Here is a 13,260-nt window from a genome sequence, read left to right as displayed (position 1 = left end):
TGTGTGTATTTTTTAAGCCTTCATTTATTATTTTATGCCTTCTTTTCTTCAGTTAATATAGCTAATGACAACTTAAAGGAGCTTGAGCTTTCTTCAGAGGTAGAAGAGGAGATTGACTCCACTCCTACAAATATTGTGAAACTAACTAAAGAAGGATAAATCTCCTACTAATAAGCCTGTTGTGCTACTAACTGGTAAGAAACGCCCATATAGGCGTACATCAAATATTTGGATGCACTTTACTTTTCTTGAGGAACCTGATGAGAATGGTAATTTAATATGCAAATGTAAGAAATGTGGGCAGTCTTACAATATAATGTTGATTGAAAGACGGGGACTGGGAATTTGATTCGTCATGTAAACAAAATGTTAAAATGAGGTCTTTTAGGGATGTTGGGAAAATGATTCTGAAAAAATCTTCTTTTGGTTTAGAGCATAGGTTGCGTTTTTTTTATCTTGATTGTTTTCGTGGATTATTGAGTCTTTTCTTAAGTGCTTTTATGAAGCATGATCTTCCATTACAGTTTGTAGAGTATGATGGAATTAGGAGATGTTTGAGTTACTTACACCCTCATTAGAAATATGTGTCTCGAAATACTCTAAATTGTGGTATCCTGAAGATGTTTAAATGGGAGAAAGAGAAACTTAAATCTGAGTTAGGCTTAGTTTGTGGTAGAATTGCATTGACTTCAGATTGTTGGACTTCTATAACCATAGATGGGTACATATCTTTGACGGCACATTACGTTAATAAGCATTGGTGTTTGCAAAAAAGAATTCTGAATTTCTTTTTCATGCCTCCTCCTCCTCATATGGGGGTTCATTTATGTAATCATGTTTATGGTTTATTGAAGGAATGGGGTATACAAAAGAAAATCTTTTCTATTACTTTAGATAATGCATCCTCTAATTTTCAAGTTTTTGAAGGTGTTTTATGAAAAATCCCTTGCCTTTTCTCGAACTAAATATCCTACTGCCAATCTATATTTTTCTAATGTGTTGAGGGCTAGATTGTTGCTGAAAAATGAAATTGAAAGCTCTAATTGGTCATTTGGTGAAGGTAAATAATGAAAGTTTTAATGTTTATATTAGTTCAATTTCAGCTAGTTTTTTTTTTTCTTTGCTTTGTTTTTTAATCCGAATTTTTATTAATTGTGTAGCAAAAATGGATCTACAATAACTTGAGGCATTATGTGGAGCCGTAATGAAGCTCAAGGTCGAAGAGGAAGTGGATGAAGTGCCTCAACAATCGCCTACCCCAAGTGTGTCAAGTGTTGACCTCGAGATCGAGTCCTCGACAATCAACCTCGCTCAACAATGTTTGTTTGAGTTATGGCTGTATAATACATTAATGCTACATTAATCTCGTTTTTCTTTATGAAACTTAGCTGGAATTTGGGTTGTGATATTTTTATGACTGCAAGCCTTCCGAAATATGTGATATTCCCAAGTATGAACTTGGTTAGCTAAAAGCCTAAAACTTGGCTGAAATTTCAAGGTGCTGCAACTTTTATTTATGCATACTATTTTGGAGAACAATAATCAGGTTATGTGGGTTGGGTCAACCTGAAAAAAGCGGGTCATACAGGTTCAGGTTTACCCATTTAAAAGCAGTTTTAAAATTCTGGTCAAACAGATCGGGTCAGGTTAACCCGATAAGTTTTAGATCAAGTCAGAGTTAATGATCTTGACCCGAAAATAAAGACAAGTCAGCTTATGGGGTATTCAACCCGATTTTACTTGACCTAAACACGAACTTGACACAACCTGACCTGATTGGCAAGCCTAATTTCACGTACCTTATTTTGAAACCTTAAAATTTTTAGCTTTTCAATTTTATTCTTTTTAACCAACTGGAATTTTATTTTAAGCACTTCCCAAACACTTTAATTCATTCTAGCGACTAAATATTTTAGCACCTTATTATGTTAGGCACCTGAAATGCTTTCCCAAACAGACTCGTAGTATATTAAATTTATTAAAAAAAGTATATAAAAAACTAACATATAATTAATATTTATTAGCTATATTAGAACAATGATTTTTTTTTTCTATTTCAATATATATCACTTTATTTTCATGTTTATATATTCTTTCTTGATACAATATACTAATAGTGCTTAATTTGTTGATATAAAAAAAATTGTTTATATCCATCACAAGGAGAAATAGTTCACTTTACAAGGAGGTTCCACTTTAAAAACCATATAGCAATAAGAAATGTAACCCCTTTTTCTTATAAAGTAAACTCATCTCTTTCTTTTATTAATATGGGACACACATGTATTGTGTGCTATACATTATAATTAAGTTTAATATTTTGTCAAGACTTAATGCAAAAGATCAATTACGCACTCATGCAAAGTCTAGATCGTAACAATAATATCACAGCATGGTCTTAGTAATTGATTAGATGAATTGAATTTCGATACATATATCTTACTTAAAACACCATCTTTAATCTCTTTAATAACATAAAATTACTACTTCCCAATAATTTCACATATAAATCTTCACATCTAAAAATGATCTTGAATCACTTCAACATATATAATACTCTTTTTCTTTTCTTTAAATTAATGAAGAGGCACAACCCTGATATCATCCAAGACTGGACCACACATATGTGTAAGATCATCAAATTTAGTATGATAAAATGAACTCCAAAAAAAGTTAATCTAGTTCTCGTTGAGATAGCTTGGAACTTGAGACTTGCAGAAGTGAAACCACCCTTTCCTTGAGAATCATAGCTAACTTTAGTATTTTCTTCGGCCGCAAATGCTTCCACTAACATTGATCCATGGCATCCATTTTTGGCATCTCCAACTTTAAAGGTGAGAAGGTAGAATTTTTCTGGTATTGTTCTTATGATTTGAGATATAGCACTTTCTCTTCCTCCTACTAATTCAATAGCAAAGTATCCTGAGGGAACAAAGAAGTGTGTTGAGTCAATGTATTTCACAGGTTTTAGTGATTCAATTATCCAGCCAAGGAGTGGAGAAACAGAATCATGAGGATGTGGAAGGAGAAGGACTCCTGTTGAGAAATTCTTGAATACATGTGGACCAAAGTTGAAGTCTCCATTTTTAACTAAGTTTCCTGAAACAAAAAGGAGTCATCGTGATTATTCATGTGTTAGAATAAAAAATATCACTAAGATGAGGGATACTCGCTCGTTGTCTTAAAAGGAGTTAATTATGATAGAAATGACCCTTTTAAGATAAAAGTTTATTTATTATTTAAAAGTAATTCTTTTAGTTTATAAGACGATCCATTTAATTTATAAACTAATCTTTTTAGGTTACAAACTAAGATGATCAATCTTACCATAATTTTATTATAAAACAATGTTACACAAAAATAATATTAACTATACTAATGATTGATTTGTTATCTTTTTTTGTTCTCACTTTTTATGAAAGCTAAAATCCAAAATATGAAAACTAGCAAAAAGTATATAAATTTTGTTATCATGTCTCAAAATAAACATGATTGATAGTAATACATGTACTGCCCGTACTATACTATAGTCGGAAACTTAGTTCATCGCGTTAGACAATGACAATGACAATGACAATGATAATTTTAACAATCTTTTTATTTGGTGATGGACGATTATTTGTGATAAAAAAAATTATTTTTGCAAAATGAATAATCTTAAGAAAGGTTGATTAAAAATTTTTTATTGAAATTATTTAGCAAGATTATCTTACCAATGGGTTTAGGAACTGGCATCATCTCTTTAATTGCAACTGCATCCAAAAGTGGTCCACATGTAGGACCTTCTTCCACACCAGGGTTATGAAAAGTGACCCTAACAATGTCAGCCATGGCCTCAAAAGCCCAAGCATACGTATCTCCACCATTACTACTATACAATGTTTGGATGGGTAAATCTGTGGAGATTTTAGAAGCCGAAACCCTTAAAACTTCTTCTAGGGCACAAGTCCTTGTTGCACTGAAGGTAAGAGAGTAATATGATCCTTTCTTAACGCTCACATATTGAGATACAGATGCCTCATTTCCTAGCCTTATAGCGTGGACGCCACGTGGAACCGCAAAAAAGAAGCCACTTGGTTGAGGCCCACCTGATATGTACTCAACCAAGCCCTTTTTTATCCACTTTGGAAGAGAGTATTTCCCTTTGATTACCGCGTGCTTTATGTTTGATGGATCTGGTCCCTCTTCAAAATTTCCATTTGGGAGAAATCCTATAACAAATAAGTTTTATACCCAATCATTATAACTATAGAAAATACATGTCGAAATATTCACTCTTTTATTATACAATCTTAAGGGTTAATTATAAGCATTATTAATTATATTTGTTAGAAAATATCAGTGTAATAAATGTTTCAGCTATCATATATATATATATATATATATATATATATATATATATATATATATATATATATATATATATACTTCATCCATTTCGTTTTGAATGCAACAAAGGAATATTTTATATCTCACAAATAATACCCCTTTGTTGCATTTAAACCGAAACAGAGAAAGTATATCATTTTTATATTACAACACTTTAATTTTCACGCTTGTCAATGCACAACTATGATTATTAATTTATTTGGAAAAATAAAAAATTTGATTATTTGGAATAAGTTGGCATTAATCCAACAATATTGCATAATAACTTGTGTTTTCATATCATAAAAATTATAAGAATGTGTTCAATATATATTATTACAGTACATAATTAGTGAGAAGTCAAATTATTACAAGTAATAATAAACAAATGAAACAAAGTATAAATATTCCATTTCACAAAATTACTCCCCCAAGTTACACCCTCCACCATGTTATTTCATTATTTTTGTCCCCAAGTGTTCTCGTGTTACAAAAACTTGATCTATATGTAATATGTTGTTAGCTGTAACCTTCTCCCAACTAGTTGATTACTAGGAGGAAGTTTCAAAAATATGAAAGAATGTAAAAAAAAAAAAAAATACACTTAAAGAAAATGTGAATAAAATAAAGTATGATTTTCATACCACATAATTCTGTAATTTATTTAGGTGTTCTTTTTTTTTTCAAATAACCTTAAGGTTCGCAATTCTTTTTAAGACAACCACTCCTTACCTACACATTACTAGTGTTTTTTTCTGCATATGATGCGTGTGTTTTAGGGGTCTGCACAAACCGGTCCGGATCGGAATTTGGATTGAACCGGAGATTCGGTCCGGTCCCCGGTCCGCCGAATATCATGATTTCGGTCCATCTCGGTCCGGTCCGGTCTAAAGCTGAAAAATTTCGGTCCGGATCGTATACCGGAATTTCTATTATTTTAGTTAAAAAAAAAATAAAAGGTAGAAAGTTAGAAATTTAAAAACCTACTATTCATTCTTTTAGGACTATTGTTATTAAAATTATTAATATTTGATGAATATAATTTATAAATATACTTAAATAAAACAAAAAATATTTTTTTTTTGGAAAAAAAAAATTCCGGTCCAAGAAAAAATCCTGTATTTCGGTCCAGCCGGTTCTGGTTCGGTCCTAGACCGGTACACACCCCTACGTTTGTTACATTGCATGTGTGATTTTATGGAGATCTTCAATCGAAATTCATTATTTTGGGTTAAAAATTTGTTTTAAATTTTATTATACAAATAAGTGTATACTTTATAACTATAAAACACAAGACTTGATACTTTTTTGTTGAAAACCTACTTGTTAAATATAAGTGTATAACTATATCTCTATAGATAATGAATAAGAATTTCAATTATTAGTTGAGAGTTATACATTTTTTTTTTTTTTAATGTGGAAGTTGCTTTCACTCCAATAAAACTTGGCGGTTACATTAGAGCTTTTTTTAAAAATTTCTATAACTTTTTTGCCCTCATTAATTATCCTCGAATAACAAATGCATAAAAAGAATTTAAAGATATTTAGGTGAACACCAAAGTTTTCAAAAGTTCCCATATAATAGGAATTATTAAAGTTAATAATTCGTACGTTAGATGTTATCTCAAATTGGGGTGCAGATGTGGGGATATATATTTGAGGAGAACACCTTAACAGAGTTATTTGATTAAAAAAAAAAAATAATCTTAAAGCTATAAAAACTAAACTATATGCGAGTGCCAAATATAGAATTACTTGAAAAAACTCAATAAACAAAATTATACAAGTACCAAACTAACCATCAAGAGTAGTTGCATTTGTTGAAGAAGCAAAAAATTCACTGCAGCTTACAAAGAAGAATACCAAAAGAAAGCAAAGAGAAGATGAAACCATTTTGAGAGAGAAAGTGAAAGAGAGAAAAAGAAAGGGAAAAACCGAGCTCTTCAAAATGTGTAGCTTTATGAACGATGAGATTAACAGTAATATATATACACACTGAAGAATTAGGATTAAATGAGAGAAAATGGAATAATTTCGTTAATGATTCCAATATATAAGCCGTGACATATGTTAGATTGCATCCATTATCTTTCCTCTTTCTTTTAAAATTAGTGTCATTTCATGGTTATATGTTTCTGCATAATACACTTATCTGGGGGAGTTCTTAACTTTGTAGTCAACGACCTTTAGCTTCAAGTATGGTCATTTTTCGGAAAGCTCTCATTGCTGTATATATTAAAGATATGAAGCATATGTGTTATGTCCTGGTTACTTCCTTCTCATGGGAAGATAATGCTGTAAGATCATACTTAGCAATAGTTGAATTGAATCCGATGCGGTGCATGTACAGTCTGGATGTTGTGTATGTTTGTAACAGTTGGTCTAATCAGTAGCACAAGTAAGACAAGACTTTATGACTTATGAGGCTGATCATTGTTAGGAATATGTAGCTAACAAATTAAGCAATCGAAGTATAATATGCGGAGGAATTAAGAAATAAAGCAATAAAGAGCACACGAAGATTTAATGTGAAAATTACACCCTTGAATAGAGAGAAACCCACGAACACTGTACTAAGACGACATTGAATACGAGATGATGATACAATGAGAACTCTCTAATCTCTCTATACTCTCCAACCTTTATCTAGGTTCTCTAGTCTCTGTAGATTGAAGAATGATTTTCACTCATCATACAATGAACAAATGGCCTCAAACATATTTATACTAGGGTTAAAACGAAAAACCTAACGCAATAGGAAACTGAATCTGAGTAGGAAAACAAGTTAAATCTCGTAGCCAAGGAACACCACAGCCAGACCATGACCTTCCTCTCATGCCACGCCCAACACGTGGACTTGAGCTGTATAAAGCACCAAAGAAACTCCTAGTCGTGCACTCCACGGGCAGGTCATGGTCTTCTACTAGTACTGTTCATGTTTTGATCCATTGTTGTGCTTCCCCAAATGCTCTAGCTTAGTGCAATGTTGTAGCTCAACACAAAACACAAACATATGGCACAACGATATCTTAGCTTGTTCCTTCACCTACTCGCTTCATGATTCATCTTCAACTCACCTTACAATCATTATCATTTACCATTTCATAAAATTGTGGAGCTCAAGACCTAGAATGAAATCTCGTATATATCAATTGTCCTTGTGGCTCTTTTCACAACAAAAAAAAAAAAAACAGTCATGGGGACTTGTCTAATGAAATGCTTTTCAACAATTTTGAAAATAAGGAATATATTTTTTGGCAATTGGAAGAATACTGATACTTCTTAACTGGTTTCATTAGCTGATAATTGATTATATAAGTAGGGTTGACAAACTAACTTATAGTTAATTGTATTAGTATGTGTTGGAACCCAAGGGAACACTCAAGAAGGGGGGGTTGAATTGAGTGGTGAAATCTAATCGTTTTTCGCAAAAATCCTTTCGTGGCTCAGTGCCAGGCTCTGAGCCAAACACTCGAAAATCGCTAATTTACGTTTTTGCGAATAATAAACTTGAAAGATATTAGATTTGACACAAGATATAACGTGGTTCAATCTCACCTCTGAGATCTACGTCCACAAGAAACAAAAACTCTTTTATTTCTTTGAATCCTAAAATATCAAACTCTTGATACAATAAGATTCCCCTCACTACTAACCCTAGTAATGACTCCCAACACTTAACTCTAAGTGTTGACACTCTCTTTAATATAAAAGTTACAAGAAAGAACGATCCTCAATGATGTGCTTCTTAGTCAAGCAAATAGAGGACAATTACAATTATGAAATAGTAACTTAAATCTGACTCGCTCAGTGCTATGCTCAGTGCCGGAGGAAACAGTTTTCAGCTCTTAATATTATCGGTTTTTGTCTCTGAAAACTGAGATTTAAAAGTGAATTCTGATTCCCTTTTATAGGCTTGGTTAGGACGAAAATCACTTAAAAATATCTTTATCTTTTAATCCTTGATTTAAGGGATAAAACTTTATCTTTTTCTATCTTTATCTTTTAAACTTAAAAAGATAAGTTTTCCACATTAGATTTTCTTTTCAACTCAAATTCTGTTTCTTTTATCAAAAAGATATTTTCCAAAATAAAATCTGATTTTATATTTTCTCAAAACACGTTTTATTCAAATTCAGTTTTAAAACCTTTTTTCAAAACACGTTTTACTAAAACACGTTTTTTTCGAAAATTTCTTTTCTAAAATTCTTTAAAACTCGTTTTTATCAAAATCTGATTTTTGTTAAAATATTTTCAAAAACTCGTTTTTATCAATCTTATTTTTATTAAAATCTTTTAGAAACTCGGTTTTACAAAATCTTTTTCTAAAACTCATTTTCCTTAATCCCTTTTTATTTCTGATTTCGAAAATCTATTTCCCTTATTTTGAAAACTAATTTCCTTTTTATATAGACATATAACATTAACTAATTATTTATTTCTTAACTCTAAGAAAATAATAATTATACTAATATCATATATCTATATTTCGACACATAGCATATCACCAAGTTTGAGCATATTACATTTTAATCTAAAGTTACTATTCTAAGAAATTATAAACTAAACTTCATTCTTGATTCTTCTTTTCTTCAAAGTCTTCGTTTATCAATTTCTTTCTTCATGCATTTGTTGCAACTGTTACATACTTTCATGCTACAACATATTATATTAATTTTCATCATCAAAACATAACATGTGCATAAAACATAACATGTACATACACAACAATTTCCCCCTTTTTGATGATGACAAACCATAAATATAATATTGTTAAATAAACATTTGTTCCCCCTTAAAGTATGCATATATTCTTTTGTTCCCCCTCAAAGAATGCATGAATTATTCACCCTTTATAGAACCTATCCGTACATCAGAGTAATAGCATTCAATTATTCACTTTTGTCCCACATGCTCATTTATATTCAATTCACATTAGCTCAACCTAGGATATCATCAAGACACAAAGTCAATATTATATACCTTCTTTTCCCCCTTTTGTCATTCTCAAAAAGTACATAAAGACAAAAAAATCATTCACACAATCAGAAGAGTTTAAAATAATCCAATAGCTCAACTAATTAAGCTAGTGATGCTGGTGCTACAACCAACACCAATTCACAATCTCCAAAAGAATCCAAAAAAAACATCCAAAAAGCATCAAAACAGTTTAACAAAAACCGACATGTTTTTCGAAAAACTACAAGGCATAGACAAAAGTACATAGTAGGACTAGGATAAAAGGAAAAGTGTTTATGGTTTAGACATAGGTTGGCGATGTCGTTGTGCATATGTTTCTGAATGTGACGCACTTCTTCCACCATCGTTAAGCACCCCACACATGCCTCCCTTGGCGTGAACCCCAGAAAGTCCTTTTTTAGTAACTCATCACCCGTAACACATAAATCCATCCTACTTAGCATATCATCACCCACACGACAGGTTACTTCCTTAGAAGTAGGAGTTAACACATCAATAACATGAAATATCTTGGTGAGCCACAGTCCATACGGATAAAGAGATCGGTTATGGACAAGTCTTAGGTAATGAAATTTCGTTTACTGTGGAGGATAGAGGCTGATCTTCCGAAATTGAGAAAGTTTAGAAAATTGACAAACTTCATCCTCATACACGGTGTCAAGATTCCTACCCCTGAGATTGAAGTGATTTCAGGAGAAACGTAACAGCAGAATTACCTAACCATTTTGTGGGATAAATTCGACCGGATAAAACCCTTGGAGAACTTGCAGATTTCGAAACTCGTGGTCATTTAGAGGAGGTGGGTTGACCGGAACTCACGCCTTTCCGTTTGCGAGAGTCAGAGGAGTCAGGAGGTGTAGCAGCGGAAGTGGTCGGAGATCGCGTAGGACGGCAAGGAGAAGTCGCGGACGGTTTTTCTTGGGCCGATCTTGTGGCGGGTTTTGGAACGGTTTTTTTTTTTATATTTTTTTTTATTTCGGGGCCGGATTCTTTTCAGGTGGAGTTTTCTCGGTTTTTTCTGGGCCGGATTTTTCTTGACCGGAGGTTTTTGCGGTTCGATAGTTTTCTAAGCCGGAGGTTTTTTTTTTTGAGAGGTGGGGTTTTGGTCGGTGATTTTGGGAGAGGCGGTGCGGTGATGACGGTGGATATGGAGAAGAAGTGGCAGCGGCGGTGGGTTTCTTGGGGAACCGCCTGGTGTTCTTCCTTCCCATGGTTAGGGTTTGGAGGTGAGGAAGGATAGAGAGAATGGGGAGGTTTTGAGAACTTGAAATGGGTTAAGGGGGATCGGTTTTTTTTTTTTAATTGGTAGGGGGGTGGTGTTTGGCTTAAGTCCACTAGCTACTTCTAATGCCTTGCATATATTTTTAAAACAATTTTGAACACAATTTTTTGAAAAAGTTTTATAATTTTGACAAAGCAACATCAATGGATATTTTAGAAAACATGATACTTTTCGAATTTTTCATAGAATTTTTCTAGAGCAACTTAGGTGTCAGTTATCGGGACAACATCAATAGCCTTTTCAGGAGTCTTGGATTAAATCAAAAATCTGACTTAGTGTAGATAGAATCTTTCGAACTCTTAAGCATGTAAAGGGGTCAAATAAGCACATAAATCAACTAAGTACCAGAAATCAATCCCAAAGCTAATCTAAGTTTTTCAAATCTTTCACGAGCAAGTGGTTTAGTGAAAATATCAGCTTCTTGGTCTTCAGTACAAAAAAAATTCAAGGGCTTCCTTTTTCTACATGATTACTTGTTTGTTTTAGGAACCCATATTTGCTTGGGTCCCTTTTTCTTACGTTGAGCATCTAGTATGTCTTTCCTAACCCAGATTTGAGTAACATGTTTGACATTCTTTGCAATTCGATTTTTCTTTTTGTTGCAGTCGTCAATTAGATGACCATTATTACCACAAAAATTGCAAATTAGATACTCAGGAAGGCCAACATATTTTCTCTTTCGAAAGTCTCTTTCGAAGGTTCTGGCACTGGGTCGCTGGTCAGAATATCCTAATCCTGTTTTGTTCATGTTGTTTGTGGTGCAAGTTAGGTAATTTAGAGCATTCATCCCATTGGTCCATTTTTCGTGCATCTTTCGAGCAATAAAAAGTTGTGATTCCAAATATTCAACTGAGGTGTTCAAATCACTACTTCTTTTTCGGGAAATCTCTAAGTCCTTTTTAACCTTATTTAGTTCTTCTCTTATTTTATCATCACTAGGTAGCGTGAGTGGGACAATTTCCGATTGTTGTCTTGAGTTCTTAAGTTCATTCAACTCGTGATTTAAATTTTCAATTTGTTCCTCAAGACTAGACTTTTCAGCTTGGAACTCAGTGACTGGCACTGAGTTATTTACGAGATTATCAACTAGAGTCTTTTCTTGTTTTAGTGTGTTTATCTCTAAGTCTTTCTCGTCAATCCTTTTCATCAGAGTTTTATTTTCCTTAAGTAATTCCTTATATTCTGTTTCTAATCCAATTTTTAGCCTAGTCAAATTTTTTATTTCCCTTTTCATGTTATCAAAATTATCATTCATGTTTTACAATCATCAATTACGTTTTCAAGCAATATGACAAGCTTACTTTTGGAAAGAAGATGAATTGAAGGTTTTAAAGAAGTTAGACTTACCTCACTGTCTTCTTCCTCTTCAAGAGGGTTCGAACTTTTAGCCATCAAGCATAGATGTGAGTCGTCATGGCTCAGTGCCGTCTTCAGAGTTGTCTGTACAGCATTCAGGCATAATTTTGCTTCGTGGCTCTGAGCCTGGCACTGATCCTCGTCAGAATCCGAGTCTCCCCAGACTGCTGCGATCATGGCTTTCTTGTACTCCTTCTTAGACTGCTCCCGTTTTTCTCTAGGCTTTTCTTCATCCCACAAAGGGCATTCTTTAATCCTGTGATCATACTCACCACACTTGAAACAACCAGAGTTAGTAGCACTTTTCTTAGGGTTAGAAGAAGTGCCTTTACCTTTGAAGTTTCTACTTCTCCTGAAGTTGTTGCTCCTGTTCTCTTTTAAGAAATTTTGAAACTTTCTAGTTAGAGACGCTACTTCTTCATCACTTTCACTATTATCCGTTTCTACTTCAGTTTTTAAGGCCAACCCTTTATTCTTAGGTTCACTTGATTTAGAGTCTAAAATAAGTTCGTGAGTCATTAAGGAACCAATGAGTTGTTCTAGTGAGAGTTTTCATAAATCCTTAGCCTCTTGAATAGCAGTTATTTTGGGAAGCCATTTATTAGTCAAACTTCTTAACACTTTTCTAACTAAATCTTCAGAAGAATAGATTTTTCCTAAAGATTTAGTTCATTAGTTATTAGTGTAAATCTGGTAAACATATCTTTAATAGATTCGTCCTTATTCATTGTGAACAGTTCATATTGTTGGACTAGTAAATCTATCCTAGACTGTTTTACCTCGTTTGTACCTTCATGTGCCAATTCCAGTGTGTCCCAGATTTCCTTAGCTGTAGTACATGCTGAGATCCTTGAATATTCATCAGGTCCAATTCCAGATTGGAGAATACTCATAGCTTTGAAATTCTTTTCTGCCTTTCCGTAGTCAACAGAATCGTACTCATCTTCCTCCTTGTCGATCAGGTTTCCTTCATCATCTTTGTTTTGAATAGGAAGAGGTCCAGTCTTCACTACTACAAAAAAGGGCAAAGATAACACTGCTAAATTAACTCTTATCTTAGCAACTGTTATGTAAAGTCTAAATTTAACGTTTTGACAGAAGAACTGTTATCTTAGCTTGTATTAATAATATATCAGTTAACACTTATCTTAATATGTGTTATCTTTGCTTTAAAATTATTATGTATGTGGTGCTCTTGTTTTTTACGGGAACGTGGTGCTTTATTATTAATAATAAAATTCTGTTAAAATAATTATGTTGAAAAATAACCGTTT

General features: G+C 33.0%; 1 non-coding gene across 1 annotated transcript; it reads right to left on the bottom strand.

Moving 5' to 3' along the window:
- Positions 1-2,398: 2,398 nt before the first annotated feature.
- Positions 2,399-6,411, bottom strand: LOC104889573 (hypothetical protein). The gene is made up of 3 exons (XR_007272316.2): positions 6,168-6,411; positions 3,714-4,211; positions 2,399-3,099 (listed from the first exon to the last, which is right to left on the bottom strand). It is a non-coding gene; the product is annotated as a hypothetical protein (transcript).
- Between the last annotated feature and the right edge of the window lie 6,849 nt (positions 6,412-13,260).

Source organism: Beta vulgaris, chromosome 3 (assembly GCF_026745355.1).
Source record: "Beta vulgaris subsp. vulgaris cultivar EL10 chromosome 3, EL10.2, whole genome shotgun sequence".
Classification (NCBI taxonomy): Eukaryota; Viridiplantae; Streptophyta; class Magnoliopsida; order Caryophyllales; family Amaranthaceae; genus Beta; species Beta vulgaris.
Note: the sequence above shows the minus strand (reverse complement) of the source record. Positions and strands in the feature narration are given on the sequence as shown.